Source organism: Rhynchophorus ferrugineus, unplaced genomic scaffold, assembly GCF_030347505.1.
Source record: "Rhynchophorus ferrugineus isolate W39M unplaced genomic scaffold, kcgeb_rfMv2 rfM10, whole genome shotgun sequence".
Taxonomy (NCBI): Eukaryota; Metazoa; Arthropoda; class Insecta; order Coleoptera; family Curculionidae; genus Rhynchophorus; species Rhynchophorus ferrugineus.
The window spans coordinates 23889556-23910757 of NW_027472589.1; the positions used below are offsets into that span (position 1 = coordinate 23889556).

General features: G+C 34.7%; 1 long non-coding RNA gene across 1 annotated transcript in view; it reads left to right on the forward strand.

The window, feature by feature from the left end:
- The window catches only part of LOC143203536 (uncharacterized), a 105952-nt gene that overhangs the window by 31547 nt on the left and 53203 nt on the right, over positions 1-21202 (forward strand). Inside the window, exon 2 of the long non-coding RNA XR_013007361.1 lies at positions 12329-12398. This is a non-coding gene — a long non-coding RNA (uncharacterized LOC143203536). The remainder of the gene's footprint in view (positions 1-12328; positions 12399-21202) is intronic.

Sequence of the window (21202 nt, forward strand, 5' to 3'; positions counted from 1 at the left end):
TTTGCTCTCAAAAATCATATTGGTCATCGTTGGTATGTCGCGTAAGAACGGAGCTCGACCTCGGGCGGTCGTCCTTCGTGCTAATAAGAAAGTTTCGCGTCATTTTTATATTAAAAAGTTTGTCTCGTTCGAAGTTTGCCTAGTTGCAGCAGAATGCGCGTACTGAGTCGCTTTGGTGCTATATTGAAAATACGAACGGCGGGGAAGTGGTATGCTAAAAAAGTTTCATAAATAGCAAATGAGGGGTAGTTTTATCAATGATCGCAATCATTGTTTTAATGAAAACATTCCATGACTGGATAACTTCACGTACTTAGGTCTCCACTTCGACCGACGGTTCGGTTGGCATTTCCAAATCCAGAAAGCAATGCAGAAAAGTTCGGGGATAACTAACCTTCTATCTAATCTGATCTGCCCTTTTTTCTGCCTGTCTTGCCTTGAAGTTTTCCAGAATAAGCTCCTCAGAGAATCTTAAAGGCTCCATGGCTTGTCAGAAATAATCAAATTAACATAGAAAGTGACACTTCAGAAATCAAATACTTCATATCTCAATTATTCCATAAACAACTCAGCTTAAGTTTGTCTGAAAACGCGCTTGTTCGCGAGCTGGTGGACATGCTGGGATCTTAGCACTACGTCAGCGCTAACCTCCCTTTTTTCTAGGCTGAAACGACTTCATCCGTCACTGCAGTTATAACTTTTGCCCCCATACGACACACCCAGTCGCGTCTTAACTCAAGTTCGTAAATCTATAGTTCGTTTCACTGTTCACATCTGTTATTTCGCTGAGTCCTTGTGCCCAATAACGGTTAGTGCCCGGTTAATGGGTGCTGTATACCCAAATTTAATGCAGTAGCAGTAGAGACCCACAGAGGTCAACTGTGAAGTGGTTTCGGTTTAGTATATTAGCCCAGAGGCAGTTCCACATAACACGGCTTAGCTTGTCACTCCAGGGCAGGTCTTCACGATCAGGTGTGCAATATGTATTCAACCGCCTGGTTTTAGGTCAGGAAAAAAAATTATGAAAACATAGCAGAATTTATAATTAAATGGTAGAAATATTGGAACTTTACTATAAAGTATATCAAACAATTGTGTATTGTTATAGTTACGTCATATAATACAGCTTAGCTACAAATTAGGCCCAAATATCCTTAATTTCATCTGAGTATTGTGATCTCAGTGATTGTCTACTTCTCAACAACTTCTGTAGATATCGTAGGATGATCGACTGCAACTCTTCTGGCCTCTACAATGTTATCTTCTATTTTTCAGATTGCTTTCTGCAAGGGTAGACAAAATACTATGAATATTATTCAGTGTGCGATAGTGCTGTCTTGTCACTGCTTCATTCTAACTTCGTTAACAAACACGCAAGCCCAAATTAAAATAAAACTAATATACTTAAGCTAAAGTTAAGAGTACACTTATACACTAGAAAAGAGGATTCATTCATGGTACTCGAAGACCGAGAAACCGTTTTGGGACGCGGGAGCCATATACGTATATTTATAGTCGTGTACAGATCAGTGGAAAGTTTCGCATTTTTGAAAGATTGCTAAGTGTTGTAAAAAAGAGGTCGTAAGAACGGCGAAATACAAAAAGGTACCATATTTTGTAGAAAAGACAATACAGAGCTGTTGATGGTGGTTATAAACTGGTGTCGATAGCGAACTAGCTGATTGGGACCATGAAGTGAATTGGAGATGAACGTTGTATACCAAAATTATCTCTAATTCGAAAGTGACTATAAAAATTGATTTAAGGGAGGCCATAAACTCAATCCCCCAGAACGCGACTCGGTATAAAATGCTAGTCCGTCCAGTCTGCCTCTACGGAGCACAGGTGTGATACAGGTACGTCTCTGAGAGACAACTTGAACGACTCCAAGCGTCCTAATTCAAAAAAGTCCGCACGTTACTCAATGCCGCATAGTTCGTTCGTGAAGAGTTTGACGAACATGCTTAGTGTAAGGTTCTCCCTAGGTGCCTTAGAACACGACAAAACCTTCATAAAATCCCTACGACAATCCCAGTCGCAACCCAGGATCTCTGTCGCCCGCAAAACACTATCACTATCCGGAATCCGAAGCGACATCAACAAAAGACCATTTGGTTCTAGCTGGTCATTCTGGAATAAGAAAAAAGGCCATACACCTTTTGTGGTCAAATGGCTATAATGTAGGGCTAACATACCTGGGGGATTCCGATGGAACAGTCTACCTGAGGTAAAAAGCCGGCGGTAACACCGGGTTTCACCGTCGCCGCCGTGGCAACCGGCTTGTTGGAAATTCTTACATGAGAGGCCGGATTTTGACTTGGAAATTGGTCGTGGGTTTTTTAATTATTGCTTTGCTCGGTACTAAACTAACCGATGAGGCAGGATATTTTGTTGGCGAGAGCAGCAAAATCTCTCCGGATTTCCTCGGTCTCTTCTCGGTGCTGGTGGGGTTGGCAAGCTGGCTAGTCTTTTTCATGCTTGATTTGCCAAGGCGAATGCCCGAGGAACTGGTTCGGGGATGTGTTGAGATTTTTGGTCCCTGACTCAGTGGCGGTGGTCGTTTTCGCTTTCTATAAGGTTGGCAGGGCGCTCCTTTTCATAGTTAGAACACTTTTTTCTGTCCTTTTACAGGATCTGGACTCGTGGTTATTGGCGCCTTTTATGTGGTGGGGCTCGTCGGTTCATGAGGAGTGTCCTTACAGGTGGCAGTTGAAACATTGTGCTGTGTGCCTGGTGCCTCTTTGGAATTCAACTGTTATTCTCTGATCCAGCAGTGCGCGTCTCTGGGTACTATGGCCTGTGCGATTGATATAGCGATTCCGGATTTTGTCTGCCATCTCCTTACGAGGGATGGATGGAATCCCTTTTCTTGGAGTGGTTCTCTAGTTCGGTCGTCTGTTATCGATTTCAGTAGTCCTTTGATGACGCCCTTGAGTTGCCTCTCTTGTAAGGATACGAAGGAGTGGAAAGGACATTTCCTCTCCCTAGGATCTTGGTTGCAGGTCTGTAGTCGTTAGAGGTTTTGGGGTAGAATACCACTGCCCCGGGTCTTGTCCCCGTGCTGATGAATTTAATTGTACTGTTCCATACATTTGGTTTTGTCCCGGAGTACTATCGGCGGGATTCTCCCTTCCTTCTTTTGTGGTTTTGAATTGGCCTATGTTGGTGTGTTTGTAGTTTTGGCAGTTTGTTATTTTTCCATGTCATCCTCACTACACGAGTTTACCATCCTTTTCCTCTTCTGTGGTGCCTCCAGGAAGTTTTGTGTTTCTTTGTCGATTTTGTCCTGTGTTGATTTTTGCTTTTCAATTTTCCTGGTTTGCTCTTTTATAATTAATTTGCTCGCGTGAGCTCATCGTTGCGGGCCTGTATTTGTTGTATCATTGCGCGTAGCTCCAGGGCATCCCTTTTCATATCTCGAAGGGCTTTTATCCTTCCGTCCTTCCGTATAACGTCACAATTGAGTGGTGCGATTTGGAAGTGTAGTGCTTCGTAGATCGTTCTTGTCGTTCAATTTTCCATTTCGAAGAGGGTTATGATCTTGTAGCGACCTTGAGGCATGTCGAATTTTACATCGTGGAATAACGGTCTACAAAATACCCAGAAATATAATCCCAGATGTTGAACACGGGCGAGGTGCCAGCAGCGCCAACTAGAACCCGACAACGAATAGCTGGCGGCAACCCCGAGACGTTTATCTGGGATGTTATTGAAGAGTATTTCGATTCATTCAGTGCTCAACCCTCGTTTGGTTTAGACGTGTCACCATCGACTGTCCAAGCCTCGTCTCCAGGTAACACCGCTGCCGTCCTTTTTATTATTTGTATTTTTCACATTTTTTTATATAGCCAATAAATAACGGTCACATAATGTAAACACCACTGTGTCATTTCGTTTTACCTCCATTCACCGAGCCTAAAATTCGATCATTTACCCTAAAATCTTAATAATTGTTCCCATGTTAAGGTCGTGTTTGGAGTTGATTGTTGATTGTTGACGTTGATTAAGAGCTTTTCGTCTTAGTGGACTTTCTTACTGGGCCTTTATTGAATAATCATTCGCCGGTAGCCAGGTATATTGGGGTAACGACACTTTGTTGGGATGGCGGTCGGAGCTCCCGACACCCACAGGACGTAACATAAATGGATAATTAATAGACGACTTCCAATATAATTTACCAAAGCAACAGAATCCCGGCTAAGACGAATTATTAATGGGCAACACGAGTAAACACTTCTCGCCGAAAGAACTACGGAGACTAAATTCGACGGGTTACTTATTCCTGAATAAAACTCTACCGGGCAACGCGAATGCTGAATAATTCGTGGGGCTCGTCGTCGCGCTTAAGGAAGATGAGAATCAACAAATGGAACGACTAAATTCTAGGAGTTTTAAGTTATTCGTCGGCCGTGAGCCGAATGTCTTAATGCGGCAGCTCCCTAATCTGCCCCGTTCGTCTTTTTACTAATTAAAACTAGTCATTTTTAATTTTCCTCCTGCTCTATTTTCCTTAAACTTCCGTAAAAAGGGGCGAACGTGACTGCCGCGAAACAACAAAGATGTTAAATTAGAAAAGTTTATATATAACGCCTTGCCTGTAAAATCGCCGGTCTAGATAATGGAAAAACCTTTTTTGCCCTACATATCAATTTATACGCTCTTCTTCGTTTTTTGTCATTTGTTAAAAATAAACCGCAGACCTAAATTTGTTATGTTTTTTTTGTTCTTCTCAGTTTACGGAAAGAAGTGGCGACTTGTTGAATTGAAAATGCAACCGAACTGCAAACCAAAATATACTCAATCAATAAGTATTACTAATGATTGCCCTGTGGTCGAAATTCGATGACAATGTATTAAATTAATCATGTTTCTCTTATACTAGATTAAAATGACTTAGAAAAGTTTATATATAACACCTTGCCTGTAAAATCGCCGGTCTAGATAATGGAAAAACCTTTTTTGCCCTACATATCAATTTATACGCTCTTCTTCGTTTTTTGTCATTTGTTAAAAATAAACCCCTGACCTAAATTTGTTATGTTTTTTTGTTCTTCTTGGATTACGGAAAGAAGTGGCGACTTGTTGAATTGAAAGTGCAATCGAACTGCAACCCAAAATATACTATCAATAAGTATTACTAGTGATTGCCCTGTGGTCGAAATTCGACGACAATGTATTAAATTAATCATGTTTCTCTTAAACTAGAATAAAATGACTTAGAAAAGTTTATATATAACGCCTTGCCTGTAAAATCGTCGGTCTAGATAATGGAAAAACCTTTTTTGCCCTACGTATCAATTTATACGCTCTTCTTCGTTTTTTGTCATTTGTTAAAAATAAACCCATGACCTAAATTTGTTATGTTTTTTTTGTTCTTCTCAGTTTACGGAAAGAAGTGGCGACTTGTTGAATTGAAAGTGCAACCGAACTGCAAACCAAAATATACAATCAATGAGTATTACTAGTGATTGCCCTGTGGTCGATATTCAACGACAACGTATTAAATTAGTCATGTTTCTCTTAAACTAGAATAAAGTGACTTAGAAAAGTTTATATATAACACCTTGCCTGTAAAATCGCCGGTCTAGATAATGGAAAAACCTTTTTTGCCCTACATATCAATTTATACGCTATTCTTCATTTTTTGTCATTTGTTAAAATATAAATAAATAAACCCCTGACCTAAATTGTTATGTTTTTTTGTTCTTCTCAGTTTATGGAAAGAAGTGGCGACTTGTTGAATTGAAAGTGCAACCGAACTGCAAACCAAAATATACTCAATTAATAAGTATTACTAGTGATTGCCCTGTGGTCGAAATTCGACGACAATGTATTAAATTGATCATGTTTCTCTTATACTAGAATAAAATGACTAATTTGAAATTGCTGTGTTACTAAAACTTGTTTTTACAGTATTTACAATATAATATCAGGAATGTATTTGATATTAAAATTAAATTACATTAAAATAATAAATGTCCTTAAAATATATGCAAACTATCTCAGGGACCAACACTTACTAACATTTTTTAAATTGCATTTCATTAAATCTACTTCCCATTATCTCTAAATAATCAACAAAATATTAGTTAGTGTAAATTACTCCCTCACTAAACATTATAATCAGATATCATAAGTAAGTTTATTTTCAGAACTGTAACAACTAGATCATCAAATATAAGTATATAAGATCTTTGTTTATGTTTATGTTATGAACATGGAATAATAAATGAGATAGTACATGTTTGTATATTAAAACAGATAATATATGAGTAAAGTAATTTATAAATTGATATTTGACTTTAGAGTGTATATTAAAACGAACACAATTAGGTATCTTATCTTTTACACTTCAGAGATGTATGTTAAAGGAATGTATTTACAATAATTAAATTAACTACTATTTTCCAAAACTTAGGTTTATAAAATAAATAATAAAAATAACTAATACAAGGCTCAAATAATAAAATGTCATATAGAGACATATCTTATTGCATTAATCCCTAAACACCTTAATATTTATCAATGCTTTAAAATATTTAAAAATGTACTGTCGATAATTCATAATTTCTTCTATTTGTTCTATGTATCCCGTCTATGCAAAATATATAGCGAGTTTCATTTTAACTCCTGCATATTTTCATTACTTGATTTATGTATTCTATATCTATATCTTTATCCATATTCGTCAACTAAAATATATATTACAAAAACAATAAATACACCAAACTTAAACTAATAATTTCTTTAACTAAATTTTTAAATAAAACTGCATACTTCTTTGCTTATTTATTTAACTCTTCAATCTCGCCCTTGCAGATAGCTCATCTTTAGATTGACTTCTATAGTTCATCATTTATCTACTACTTTTTAGTTTGTCTGTGGAATATATCCACGTGAGACCTAACAACTTTCTAACAAATGAGAAATTAGAATTCTATTAGACTATTTTATAACTGTTAATATTCTGAGCAATATCCATTTTAACATTTGATGCACAAACTAACGTATTTATTACTTGTAATATTCGGTTAGTGTTTTGTTAAGAAATGAAAGAAATTTACTAATGAAACCTGAAATTAATCAGAAGTTAATACCACTAAAGTTTACAGAAATATCTTAACAATATTTAGAATTGTCTGTGGTATATAATGATATAATATGTCTCCAGAACCACATCACACCACATAATAATTGTTCCCATGTTAAGGTCGTGTTTGGAGGTGATTGTTGATTGTTGACGTTGACTAAGAACTTTTCATCTTAGTGGACTTTCTTTATTGAATAATCATTCGCCGGTAGCCAGGTTGGCCAGGCCAACGACACTTTGTTGGGATGGTGATCGTAGCTCCCGACACCCACAGGACGTAACATAAATGGATAATTAATAGACGACTTCCAATATAATTTACCAAAGCAACAGAATCCCGACTAAGACGAATTATTAATGGGCAACACGAGTAAACACTTCTCGCCGAAAGAACTACGGAGACAAGATTCGACGGGTTACTTATTCCTGAATAAAACTCTACCGGGCAACGCGAATGCTAAATAATTCGTGGGGCTCGTCGTCGCGCTTAAGGAAGACGAGAATCAACAAATGGAACGACTAAATTCTAGGAGTTTTAAGTTATTCGTCGGCCGTGAGCCGAATGTCTTAATGCGGCAGCTCCCTAATCTGCCCCGTCCGTCTTTTTACTAATTAAAACTAGTCATTTTTAATTTTCCTCCTGCTCTATTTTCCTTAAACTTCCGTAAAAAGGGCCGAACGTGACTGCCGCGAAACAACAAAGATGTTAAATTAGAAAAGTTTATATATAACGCCTTGCCTGTAAAATCGCCGGTCTAGATAATGGAAAAACCTTTTTTGCCTTACGTATCAATTTATACGCTCTTCTTCGTTTTTTGTCATTTGTTAAAAATAAACCCATGACCTAAATTTGTTATGTTTTTTTGTTCTTCTTAGTTTACGGAAAGAAGTGGCGACTTGTTGATTTGAAAGTGCAACCGAACTGCAAACCAAAATATACTATCAATAAGTATTACTAGTGATTGCCCTGTGGTCGCAATTCGACGACAATGTATTAAATTAATCATGTTTCTCTTAAACTAGAATAAAATGACTTAGAAAAGTTTATATATAACACCTTGCCTGTAAAATCGCCGGTCTAGATAATGGAAAAACCTTTTTTGCCCTACGTATCAATTTAAACGCTCTTCTTCGTTTTTTGTCATTTGTTAAAAATAAACCCATGACCTAAATTTGTTATGTTTTTTTGTTCTTCTTAGTTTACGGAAAGAAGTGGCGACTTGTTGAATTGAAAGTGCAACCGAACTGTAAACCAAAATATACTCAATCAATAAGTATTACTAGTGATTGCCCTGTGGTCGAAATTCGACGACAATGTATTAAATTAATCATGTTTCTCTTAAACTAGAATAAATTGACTTAGAAAAGTTTATATATAACACCTTGCCTGTAAAATCGCCGGTCTAGATAATGGAAAAACCTTTTTTGCCCTACGTATCAATTTAAACGCTCTTCTTCGTTTTTTGTCATTTGTTAAAAATAAACCCATGACCTAAATTTGTTATGTTTTTTTGTTCTTCTTAGTTTACGGAAAGAAGTGGCGACTTCTTGAATTGAAAGTGCAACCGAACTGCAACCCAAAATATAATCAATCAATAAGTATTACTAGTGATTGCCCTGTGGTCGAAATTCGATTACAATATATTATATTAATCATGTTTCTCTTAAACTAGAATAAAATGACTTAGAAAAGTTTATATATAACACCTTGCCTGTAAAATCGCCGGTTTAGATAATGGAAAAACCTTTTTTGCCCTACATATCAATTTATACGCTCTTCTTCGATTTTTGTCATTTGTTAAAAATAAACCCCTGACCTAAATTTGATATGTTTTTTTTGTTCTTCTTAGTTTACGGAAAGAAGTAGCGACTTGTTGAATTGAAAGTGCAACCAAATTATACTATCAATAAGTATTACTAGTGATTACCCTGTGGTCGAAATTCGACGACAATGTATTAAATTAATCATGTTTCTCTTAAACTAGAATAAAATGACTTAGAAAAGTTTATATATAACACCTTGCCTGTAAAATCGCCGGTCTAGATAATGGAAAGACATTTTTTGCCCTACATATCAATTTATACGCTCTTCTTCGTTGTTTGTCATTTGTTAAAAATAAACCGCAGACCTAAATTTGTTATGTTTTTTTGTTCTTCTTAGTTTACGGAAAGAAGTGGTGACTTGTTGAATTGAAAGTGCAACCGAACTGCAACCCAAAATATAATCAATCAATAAGTATTACTAGTGATTGCCCTGTGGTCGAAATTCGATTACAATATATTAAATTAATCATGTTTCTCTTAAACTAGAATAAAATGACTTAGAAAAGTTTATATATAACACCTTGCCTGTAAAATCGCCGGTTTAGATAATGGAAAAACCTTTTTTGCCCTACATATCAATTTATACGCTCTTCTTCGTTTTTTGTCATTTGTTAAAAATAAACCCCTGACCTAAATTTGATATGTTTTTTTTGTTCTTCTTAGTTTACGGAAAGAAGTAGCGACTTGTTGAATTGAAAGTGCAACCAAATTATACTATCAATAAGTATTACTAGTGATTACCCTGTGGTCGAAATTCGACGACAATGTATTAAATTAATCATGTTTCTCTTAAACTAGAATAAAATGACTTAGAAAAGTTTATATATAACACCTTGCCTGTAAAATCGCCGGTCTAGATAATGGAAAGACATTTTTTGCCCTACATATCAATTTATATGCTCTTCTTCGTTTTTTGTCATTTGTTAAAAATAAACCCCTGACCTAAATTTGTTATGTTTTTTTGTTCTTCTCAGTTTACGGAAAGAAGTGGCGACTTGTTGAATTGAAAGTGCAACCGAACTGCAACCCAAAATATACTATCAATAAGTATTACTAGTGATTGCCCTGTGGTCGAAATTCGACGACAATGTATTAAATTAATCATATTTCTCTTATACTAGAATAAAATGACTAATTTGAAATTGCTGTGTTACTAAAACTTGTTTTCACAGTATTTACAATATAATATCAGCAATGTATTTGATATTAAAATTAAATTACATTAAAATAATAACACTCACTAAAATTTTTTAAATTACATTTAATTAAATCTAATTCCCATTATCTCTAAATAATCAACAAAATATTAGTTAGTGTAAATTACTACCTCAGTAAACATTATAATCAGATATCAAGTAAGTTTATTTTCAGAACTGTAACAACTAGATCATCAAATATAAGTGTATAAGATCTTTGTTTATTTTTATGTTATATAAGTATGGAATAATAAATGAAGTAGTACATATTTGTATATTAAAGCAGATAATATATGAATAAAGTAATTTATAAATTGAGATTTGACTTTAGCGTGTATATTAAAACGAACACAATTAGGTATCTTATCTTTTACATTTCAGAGATGTATGTTAAAGGTATGTATTTACAATAATTAAATTAACTACTATTTTTCAAAACTTAGGTTTATAAAATAAATAATAAAAATAACTAATACAAGGTTCAAATAATAAAATGTCATATAGAGACATATCTTATTGTATTAATCCCTAAACACCTTAATATGTATCAATGCTTTAAAATATTTAAAAATGTACGGTCGATAATTCATAATTTCTTCTATTTGTTCTATGTATCCTGTCTACGCAAAATATATAGCGAGTTTCATTTTAACTCCTGCATATTTTCATTACTTGATTTATGAATTCATATGGTCTATATCTTTATCCATATTCCTCAACTAAAATATATATTACAAAAACAATAAATACACCAAACTTAAACTAATAATTTCTTTAACTAATAAAAATGAAGTAGTACATATTTGTATATTAAAGCAGATAATATATGAATAAAGTAATTTATAAATTGATATTTGACTTTAGCGTGTATATTGAAACGAACACAATTAGATATCTTATCTTTTACAGTTCAAAGATGTATGTTAAAGGTATGTATTTACAATAATTAAATTAGCTACCATTTTCCAGAAGTTATGTTTATAAAATAAATAATAAAAATAACTAATAAAAGGTTCAAATAATAAAATGTCATATAGAGACATATCTTATTGCATTAATCCCTAAACACCTTAATATTTATCAATGCTTTAAAATATTTTAAAATGTACTGTCGATAATTCATAATTTCTTCTATTTGTTCTATGTATCTTACAGATAGCTCATCTTTAGATTGACTTCTATAGTTCATCATTTATTTACTACTTTTGTCTGTGGAATATACCCACGTGAGACCTAACAACTTTCCAACAAATGAGAAATTAGAATTCTATTAGACTATTTTATAACTGTTAATATTCTGAGCAATATCCATTTTAACATTTGATGCACAAAGTAACGTATTTATTACTTGTAATACGGTTAGTGCTTTGTTAATAAATGAAAGAAATTTACTAATGAAACCTGAAATTAATCAGAAGTTACTACCACTAAAGTTTACAGAAATATCTTAACAATATTTAGAATTGCCCCTGATATAATGATAGACTTAGTACTCCAGAACCATATCAATTAACAACAGTCCTTAAGCAACAACAATTTTTCTTTTGTTTCTTCAGCAAACAAAATACCGGATAAGCAAAGGAAATATACGATTCTTGTTATCTTCGAATTTAGATAATCTATGTTGAGATTCAATTTTCACATATGACGGGGGTTTCTTTCGCAGCCATATATATACCTTACGATAAAACAGGTACATCAATTTGTTTTCTCGGCAAAAATGAACTTTTCATGACCATACAATTATTAGTCGTGTTTTATCCAAACTTGCCATAACTCCTTAATAATTCCAACAATACAGGTATATACGAAAGTAACACAAAATCTTAAATAACACTGCTTTGAACTAAATGACTTCGATTAGTAATATTTGAACTACTCAATTTCCGTTTCAATATCGTTTCAAAATAAAATTTAAGGATTAAAGAACTCTATCCTTTATTTTTTTTTATAAAACTTAAAAAAAACTTTATCTCCAGCGTGGGTCGATCCTGATACGTTTTATTGTTAGATTATACGGTTTGATTATGAATTTTGTTTCACCGATATGACGGCAATTCCTGGTTGCTTGATTTAGGCGTTTTTCGTTTTATTGGAATATATTTATTTGTAATGCATACTGGGTCCCCCCGTTTTCTTTAAAAAGGGGGGCAATATTTTCGCTAAGCCGATTAACAAATAGATAAGATTTAATAGCGACATAATTTTCTTCTTTCAGAGTTTGGACCCTTTCTCTCACAATTATTTTTTTTTGGAGGTCGAAATGGGATCACGTGTTGTTAGATCAGGTGAGTAGTTACTTTACTGCAACTGTATTAATCTCAATAGAGGTGAATTCTGTCATACTGTTGTACAGTTATATTTTTTCTTGGATTCTCATTTTGTCATTGCTTGACATGTTTACAGTTCCATCCAATCGTTTTCTAGCTAGACAGAGCATCTACTTACAAAACTCACAGAACGATCGCTAAAATCAATTAATTAAATATAAATTGTTTCAATTTCAACAAGTTAAGCTTGTTTACCAGATTTCATTGTAACCTTTGATATTGGGTTTTTAATACCTTGATGTGTACTACAGAAACTGTTATAATGGAATATGGTGTATTATATTTTATCGTAACCTGGTTGTCTTTTTAACGGTACTGTTTCAAGTACTTGTTATTTATCGCACTTATTAATATTGTTGTTTGTAGTGCTAAGCGAAATATGATTATACATTTTTAGAAACAATTTTGTCTCGTTATATACAAGCCATTTGTAAAACGTTAAAAACCATATGAACAGTTATTATCCCTATTGCATATTTGCTATGCTAATATCTCTAAAATCAAATGCTTAAGTCGTAAAAAGACAAATTAAAAAATATCAAGTTCTACGACATTTTACAATTTTGGCCCAAGTAGAAGCAGAGCCAATATTGTAAGATGTCGATAGTCCATATCTCGGAAACTATAAGAGAAAATGCAATTTGGCATTCGGCAACGTAATTAGCATGACGAATATTATTTGGAATGTGAATTGGAACGAAATCGCTAATTCAGAAGACCATTTTACAATTTTGGCCCAAGGAGAAGCAGAGCCAATATTGTAAGATGTCGATAGTCCATATCTCGGAAACTATAAGAGATAATACAATTTGACAATCGGCAACGTAACTAGCATGCCGAATATTACTTGGAATGTGAATTGGAACGAAATCGTTAATTCATAAGACCATTTTACAATTTTGGCCCAAGTAGAAGCAGAGCCAATATTGTAAGATGTCGATAGTCCATATCTCGGAAACTATAAGAGATAATACAATTTGACAATCGGCAACGTAACTAGCATGCCGAATATTACTTGGAATGTGAATTGGAACGAAATCGTTAATTCATAAGACCATTTTACAATTTTGGCCCAAGGAGAAGCAGAGCCAATATTGTAAGATGTCGATAGTCCATATCTCGGAAACTATAAGAGATAATACAATTTGACAATCGGCAACGTAACTAGCATGCCGAATATTACTTGGAATGTGAATTGGAACGAAATCGTTAATTCATAAGACCATTTTACAATTTTGGCCCAAGTAGAAGCAGAGCCAATATTGTAAGATGTCGATAGTCCATATCTCGGAAACTATAAGAGATAATGCAATTTGGCAATCGGCAACGTAATTAGCATGCCGAATATTACTTGGAATGTGAATTGGAACGAAATTGCTAATTCATAAGACCATTTTACAATTTTGGCCCAAGTAGAAGCATAGCCAATATTGTAAGATGTCGATAGTCCATATCTCGGAAACGACTACGAAAAAAACTACGACGAATCTCGCTAGTTTGATTTTGTTAACTATAATGTTATCGTCTTTTTTTCTATTTATGGGAATCCATCTTCATTTTTGTATTAATAACTTATACAAATGGACGGTGTTTACTAAAAATTATAAATGACTGAAGTTTTTGAGAATATTCTTAATAATTTTTAACAATATATACATAAATCGAGTAAAAATTATAAACTCAGTTAAATATCTAATCAGTAGAATAAAAGATAAAATATAGCTTAGATAGAAGCACCCTAAGTAAGAAAGAAATAAACTACATTAGAGAAAAAATATATCAAACTGAATGGCATCCCTTTTATAACCCATTAATACATAAACACATCACATATTTTCAATATATCGCTATAACTTTTCATATTTTCTCTTTATAATGACCACTATAATAATGTAGCATATACTATATATAGCTTCATAAAGTATATAAAACTTTCTTCATCAATCATATGTCTTAATAATAATAAATAACTTTAACTTTTTATTTAATGGCATATTACGATTAATAGTTAAGATCAGATTTTTAATTACAGTATGTTTATATTTGTGCTTTGTTTTATAAAAGATAGTTAAAGCTAGTTTTGTTTCTATCTATTTCGAATGAGGAGTTTTTAGAAATTATTACATTACAATTGTAATAGAATAGAGAAACTCAAAATCAGCGTTATGTCCGCCAAACTTTTTTTTTGGCCACCGTTTTTGGTATTTCTTTTGGCAAAAAATAATACTTTGTTATAATATTTTTACATACAATGAAATCACTTTATCCTCGAGTGTTATGTTCCATAAATGTGCTGTGAGTACAGAAATTGTTTATATAACTTGTTCGATAAAACAGCGAACTAACGTCATCTAAAATTATGGCGTCAAAACGACGCAATGTTGTCCTATCAACTCTGAGTTTTAGTTCATTTTGGTTCTAATTTACAGAAAATGACGAAACAAACATAATTTTAACAAATACAGTTTATTAGCATTTTAAGTACAACTAATGTATATATTATCGAACGACTTAAAACTATAATTAATTATACAGTCACAATAGTTTGTTGATTAGGATTGTATTTTATTATATTTGCATTGAACTCTTTTCCGAATCACCTATGAGGTAGAGTCCCAGGCGCGTTTTTTATGTATCATCTAGAGGCCTAATCCACTTATTTGACAATTATATATACAAGTAAAGAATGTAACTTTCATTATATGGCATATTTAACTTTATTGTTTAAGTCTTGTTTTCTTCGGTGCAGTTTTTCCTTGTCAAGTCATTTTGGTATCATTACAATATACAATTTCATTATTTCGACTAATTTTTCTTCAGAGTATCTGATCAAATTCATCAAAACCGCAGGTGTTATTGTAAACCATATATCTAGACACTTCTTGCTTGTATATCCTTCTCGATCCGTATTTGTATTGTAATAATTTTTTGCCACACTCCATAACATAATTTATGTATTGCAAGCCATTCCTTAATTGCAGACTTTGTTGATGTACTTGTTGATGAGCTTTTTCACCAGTGTACTATGGTATGGTGCATTGAGTATAACAATAACTAGCTATAAGCACAGCAAAAACCTGCTATGGTTCTTTTCTCCATGGACTTAGAGGAATAACATTAACTCTTTGCCAAGAATAAAAACATTCCTATATCCTGCATGAGGAACTAATTGTCTGCAACGAATTATTAATAAAGGTTACGACTAACAAAACCTAATCAGACCTTGTTCTATTTCAACGTTTATCTTTTTCTATCAACTTTTGTTTTTTTTACTCTATTTTTATTATCATCATCTTGCCATTAGTGATCCAGTGTCCCGTTTTGAAATATCCATGTCTCCTTTAAATACACAAATTGCAATAATAAGTCTTCCTTCAATTTATTATGAACTTTTAAAAATTATATATTTTAAAAACAATGTGTGGAAGTTTCATTAAACCTCCTAGTATTTAACAGTATCAATATTTATCTTGCCAAAGCATTTTACTGGTGAGAGGGGTCTCCATGACTCGTTCGTGTTCGAAGTAACTGACTAGAGACGCAATCTGTTTCTGCCACCAACTATCTGATGATTTCGACATTTTCAGTCAGAGTAATAATAAGCAGCGACTTGTATTAATAAAATCTCAAAAAATTACAAAAAATATATCAAAAGAAGCAAAGCTCCAAAACACTCGCCGGCTTATAACTGTAATTAGCATTAATGTTTTCAAGAATGTTGCAGACGTTTGACGACCGGACGACTTTTGTAGGATGATTTGGTTATGTATTCGAACTTATCAGATGACATTGTATCTCTTTCTAGCCAGAATAAAATGAGAAGGAAATATATGCCTGATCTTAAAACCAATTTACAAATTGCGATAGGCAACATGTTAAACATCTTTTTTCAATTAATCTCTTAGAACGTCAACAATCTGCCCGTGGGCAATAAGTATTATTGTATGATTTCCGTTATATAATATAACCATCCTAACATATAGAAGATCACTTCAGCAAGTCATCTGCTGTACAACTTATAATCTAGATCTTATTCTAACTTATTTTAAAGTCTATTCTAACTCATTCTAAAAACTACTCTAGCTTGTTCTAGAGATTATTAAATCTCACTCTATGTGTCTATTAATCAGTTCGTATGGTAATTTGCGTTTGAGCCTACGCATTTCACTGTCATCGTGCATATTTTATTAGGATGGCGAGTGCATTGGGATGCACTAATAGTCTTTCAGAGTACTTCGCACCATCACTTCGAATCACACTCGTTATGGGTTCTAATAGGATATCGCGTTGAATCAGTTTGTTGGACACGTAATATGGGACATCGACGATGACTCTCAACACTTTCTGGAACCTCTGGAGGATATCTATGTTAAATTTGCAAGTAGTACCCCACAGTTCAATACCATAGGTCCTAGTGAACCTAAGTATTGTCTTATACAACAAAACCTTGTTATCGAAGGATAATTTAGATTTACGCCGTGTCAGCCAATACATTTGTTTTATTTCAAGCCCAAGCTCTTTGCGTTTTGTCACTACATGTTTTTCCGATGTCAAACGTCGATCGAAATGCGTTTCCAGATATTTAACGTTGTCTGCTTGCAGACGTTCATGGTTATTAACTTTTTCTGAAGGATATGTACTTCTGCAAAGGGTGAATGTCATATGGGTAGTTTTTGTCTCATTTGCTTTGATACACCACGTTTTCAACCACAATTCGACTTTGTTAAGATGAAGTTGGAGGTTTCTTGTGGTTGATACCGGATCCTTGTGTGATGACAAAACCACTGTATCGTCAGCATATGTTGCAACAGTAGTGTTTCTTGACGTTGGTAGGTCAGATGTATACAATAGACATACCAATGGGCCAAGAACACTGCCCTGCGGAACACCCGAATATATTGGGTGTAGGTCAGTGTATTCGTCACTCTATTTGACAATAAAATGTTTGTCTGTGAGGTACGATTTCGGCAGTTGAAAGTGCGTACTAAACATCTTGATAAAGTAAGTTCACAGTTACTTTGATAAAATTAACGAATTTTTTTGATGCTTGAGCAACATCTAAAAATATTATAGAACAAATTTTATTTCCTTCTAGTGATTTTTCGATAACATTGGTGATTCTGTGAACTTTATCACTCGTGATGTTTCCCCAATAGATTTTGCAGGGTTTTAAAACCCGTAAAACCCTCAAAAGATGCGTGTATACATTTGATAGCTAGATATGCTGATAAATTTGATAGCTTTGATAGCTTAGATAGATAGTCGGATCATTAGTTTGTGAATTATAGCATTTTGAGTGAAGCAACTTTTGTTATAGTGAAGAAAATGGATAAAAAGGAATTTTGCGTGTTGATAAAATATTGCTTTTTGAAGGAAAAAAAATACAGTTGAAACAAAAACTTGCCTTGATGCCGAGTTTCAGGACACTGTCCTAGAAAAGTCAACCATCAACCAAGGATTCATATGCTATGTTTAGACGTGGCGAAATAAGCACTGAAGACGGTGAACGCAGTGGATGCCCAAAAGAGATTGTTACTGACGAAAACATTTAAAAAATTAACAAAATGGTTTCGAATGACCGTAATTTGAAATTGAATGAAATAGCAGGCAACACTCTAAATAAATCAACTGAACGTGTACATCATATCATTCACTAATATTTGGGTATGAGAAAGGTCTCTACAAAGTGGGTGCCGCGTGAGCTTAATTTTGACCTAAAACAACGACGAGTTGATGATTCGGAGCAGTATTTGAAGATGATCAAGCGTAATAAACCCGAGTTTTTGCGTCGATATGTGACAACGGATGAAATTCACAAAGTCCAATCGACCGTCATCCAAGAGGACTGCAGACGATGAACCCGCTCCAAAGCGTGGGAAAACACAAAAGTCGGCTGGCTGACAAAGTTATTGCGTCTGTATTTTGGGATGCGCATGGAATAATTTTCATTGACTACCTTGAAAAAGGAATAACCATCAACGGCGACGGTTACATAGCGTTATTGGACCGTTTGAAGGACGAAATCGCCCTAAAAAGGCCACATTTGAATAAAAAGAAATTTCTGCTTCACCAAGACAATGTACCGTATCATAAGTCAGTGAAAACGATGGCAAAAATCCATGAATTGGGCTTTCGAATTGCTTCCTCATCCATCGTATTCTCTAGATCTGGCCCCCGCGGCTATTTCCTGTTCTCAGTTCTCAAAAGAATGTTCGATGGGAAGAAATTTTCATCGAATGAAGTGGTGATCGTCGAAACTGACGCCTATTTTGAAGCAAAGGACAAATCGTACTACTAAAATGGTATCGGAAAGTTGGAGGGTCACAATCAGTGTATCTCCCTTGAAGGAAATTATGTTGAATAAAAAAAACTAATTTTGCTGAGAAAATTTGTATTACTATGGTAGGCCGAGGAGTTTTCAATTAACTTGTTATTATTTACTAATCTTTATAAGTCCCTAGCAAAAACTGAGAGTTGCAAAGGCGTTGCTTAAGTGCCGTGTACACAATATAAATAAAACACTCTTCTTCGGTCCATTTGATACGATTATGTCCGTCGGCTTAAGGAAGAGTCCCATTATCTACATTAATTTGTTATTAAATGTGCAGACTGGGACGATAACGCCCCCGAAAGCAATATTTCTCTTCGAGGGCTCTTATAGCGGCTTTCGCAACGAGATTAGACGGATCCGCCCGCTCGGATCCCTCGATCCGTCTAAAACATTTCCGCGCCCGTTCCCGACGTCCTTCCCCCCGGGAATATCTTGTGTTGTCCCGGGATCGTCCGAATACAAACGTTTCGTCAGAATGATCACTTTTAATAGATCGTTTAGGGGTTGGGGGTATTTATTTCGGATTATCTGTCGACGGTTCGTTCGTTCTGGACGCTTCTGATGCCGGCGAGATCTGCCTGTGGTGGGCCGGTGTTGTTTCGTGCTGTTCCTTGTGATTAATTAACGATTTTATTCAATGAGGTAGATGACTGTATTAAAGAATCACAAAAATATTGATTTAGGAGGGTGGTTCAAATATCGAGACAAGTACTTTAACACGTTTATTTACTATTGAAAAAATTTACAAAAATGTACAGTTTTATATATAAGTATAAGTATTTCCCCTCACTAGTTACGCATTTTGTCAATGCTTCTGGAATTTTTTTGATGCCGGTATCGAAGAATTCCTTGGGCAGCTCGGATAGCCATGTGAATCTTTGATCTCCGAGCGCTTCTTTCAGTGGTCTAAACATGTGGTAGTCGCAGGGTGATAAATCCGGACTGTAGGGGGGTGTTCCAGTACCTCCCACCCTAATTCCGATATTGTATCGAGCGTGGGACGCGCGTTATCCTGGAGAAGAATCGCACTTCGGGCTGGAATGCTCCTCCGTTTCGTGTCTTCAGAAGGTTAGAGAAGTATGCAGCATTAGCGGGACGTTGGGTGTACAGGAAATGTACAGCACTCCCCACCGGTCCCAGAACACCGTACACAGAACCTTACCTGCGGACATTGTTGTCTTCGCTTTGACTGGTGCCCCTTCCTCTTTCTTCCTCCACTGTTTAGACGACATGTTGGTTTCGGGAGTGTAATAATGTACCCATGTCTCGTCTGTAGTGGAAATTCGCGTTAAAAAACCGTCCGCCTCCGTATCGCATCAGCAAGCGGCGATAAACTTTCCACCGCGTAAAATTTGCTCGAAGTTTAACAGTTTAGGAACCCCTCGCGTCGTGCCATATCGAAGGTGTCTGTGGATGATACTACCAGTACACTACCAATACTGATCCCGAGTTCAGCCGAAATGTTTTGAACATTCATCCTACGGTCCTTCAAAATAAGTTGTTCTACGCGACGAATGTTGTCTGGTGTGACGCTGGTTTCGCGGCCATCCTTGATTGCTTTGGCCCCTTTAAACATGGCAGGCATTACTCAGGCACTCACTACCGAACTGATTTCGCAAGCTCAGGAAAAATTCCATCTTTTTAACGCCTTCCCACACAAAAAACGAAGTGACGTTCGGTCACGGTCGTAGCACGCGCGTGAAACATGCGCTTCCGACGAAAACTATGCCACATTGTTCGTAAGAGACATACTCAAGCCACGACCTTCAAAATATAGATGCGTGCCATCTACAGCGTTCGTTTCCATCATTTTTGAACCACCCTCGTATAATAATATTATGCTATAGAGAGATTTTTAAAAATATGTTTATTTTAAAATTAAAAGTGAATTACTAAGATTTTACATTTTAGTATTAGCCTAAAAATCTTATAAGGTTATTAGACATGCTTTAACATATCAAAGTTTTCTATGAATTCTTCAGTAGATATCTGTTTATTTACTATTACTTTCCTAGACTTCAGTGACAATATTTGGTTCATACATTTTTACGTACATAAGTATTGTTCAAAATGTTTAAATAAAATTGTATCGTTCCTTGATTATTTATTGCACTCTTTGATCTCACCTTTGTAGATAGCTGATTTTCAATTTGCCTTCTATGGCTTTCATTTATCTACCTACTGCTTTCTGCTTTGTCCTATATCCTACGTGAGAACTAACAATTCATTTAAGAAATGAGGAATTATTGTTCTATGAAGCTATTTTAAAATTATTAATATTCCTTGCAACATTCATTCTAATTCTTGATGCACAAAATAACGTATTTTTTGTCTGTAATATTCGGTTAATGTTTTATTAGGAAATACATTTACTAAAGAAACCTGAAATTAATCAGAACCTCTAGTACAATGATATACTATGTCTTCAGAA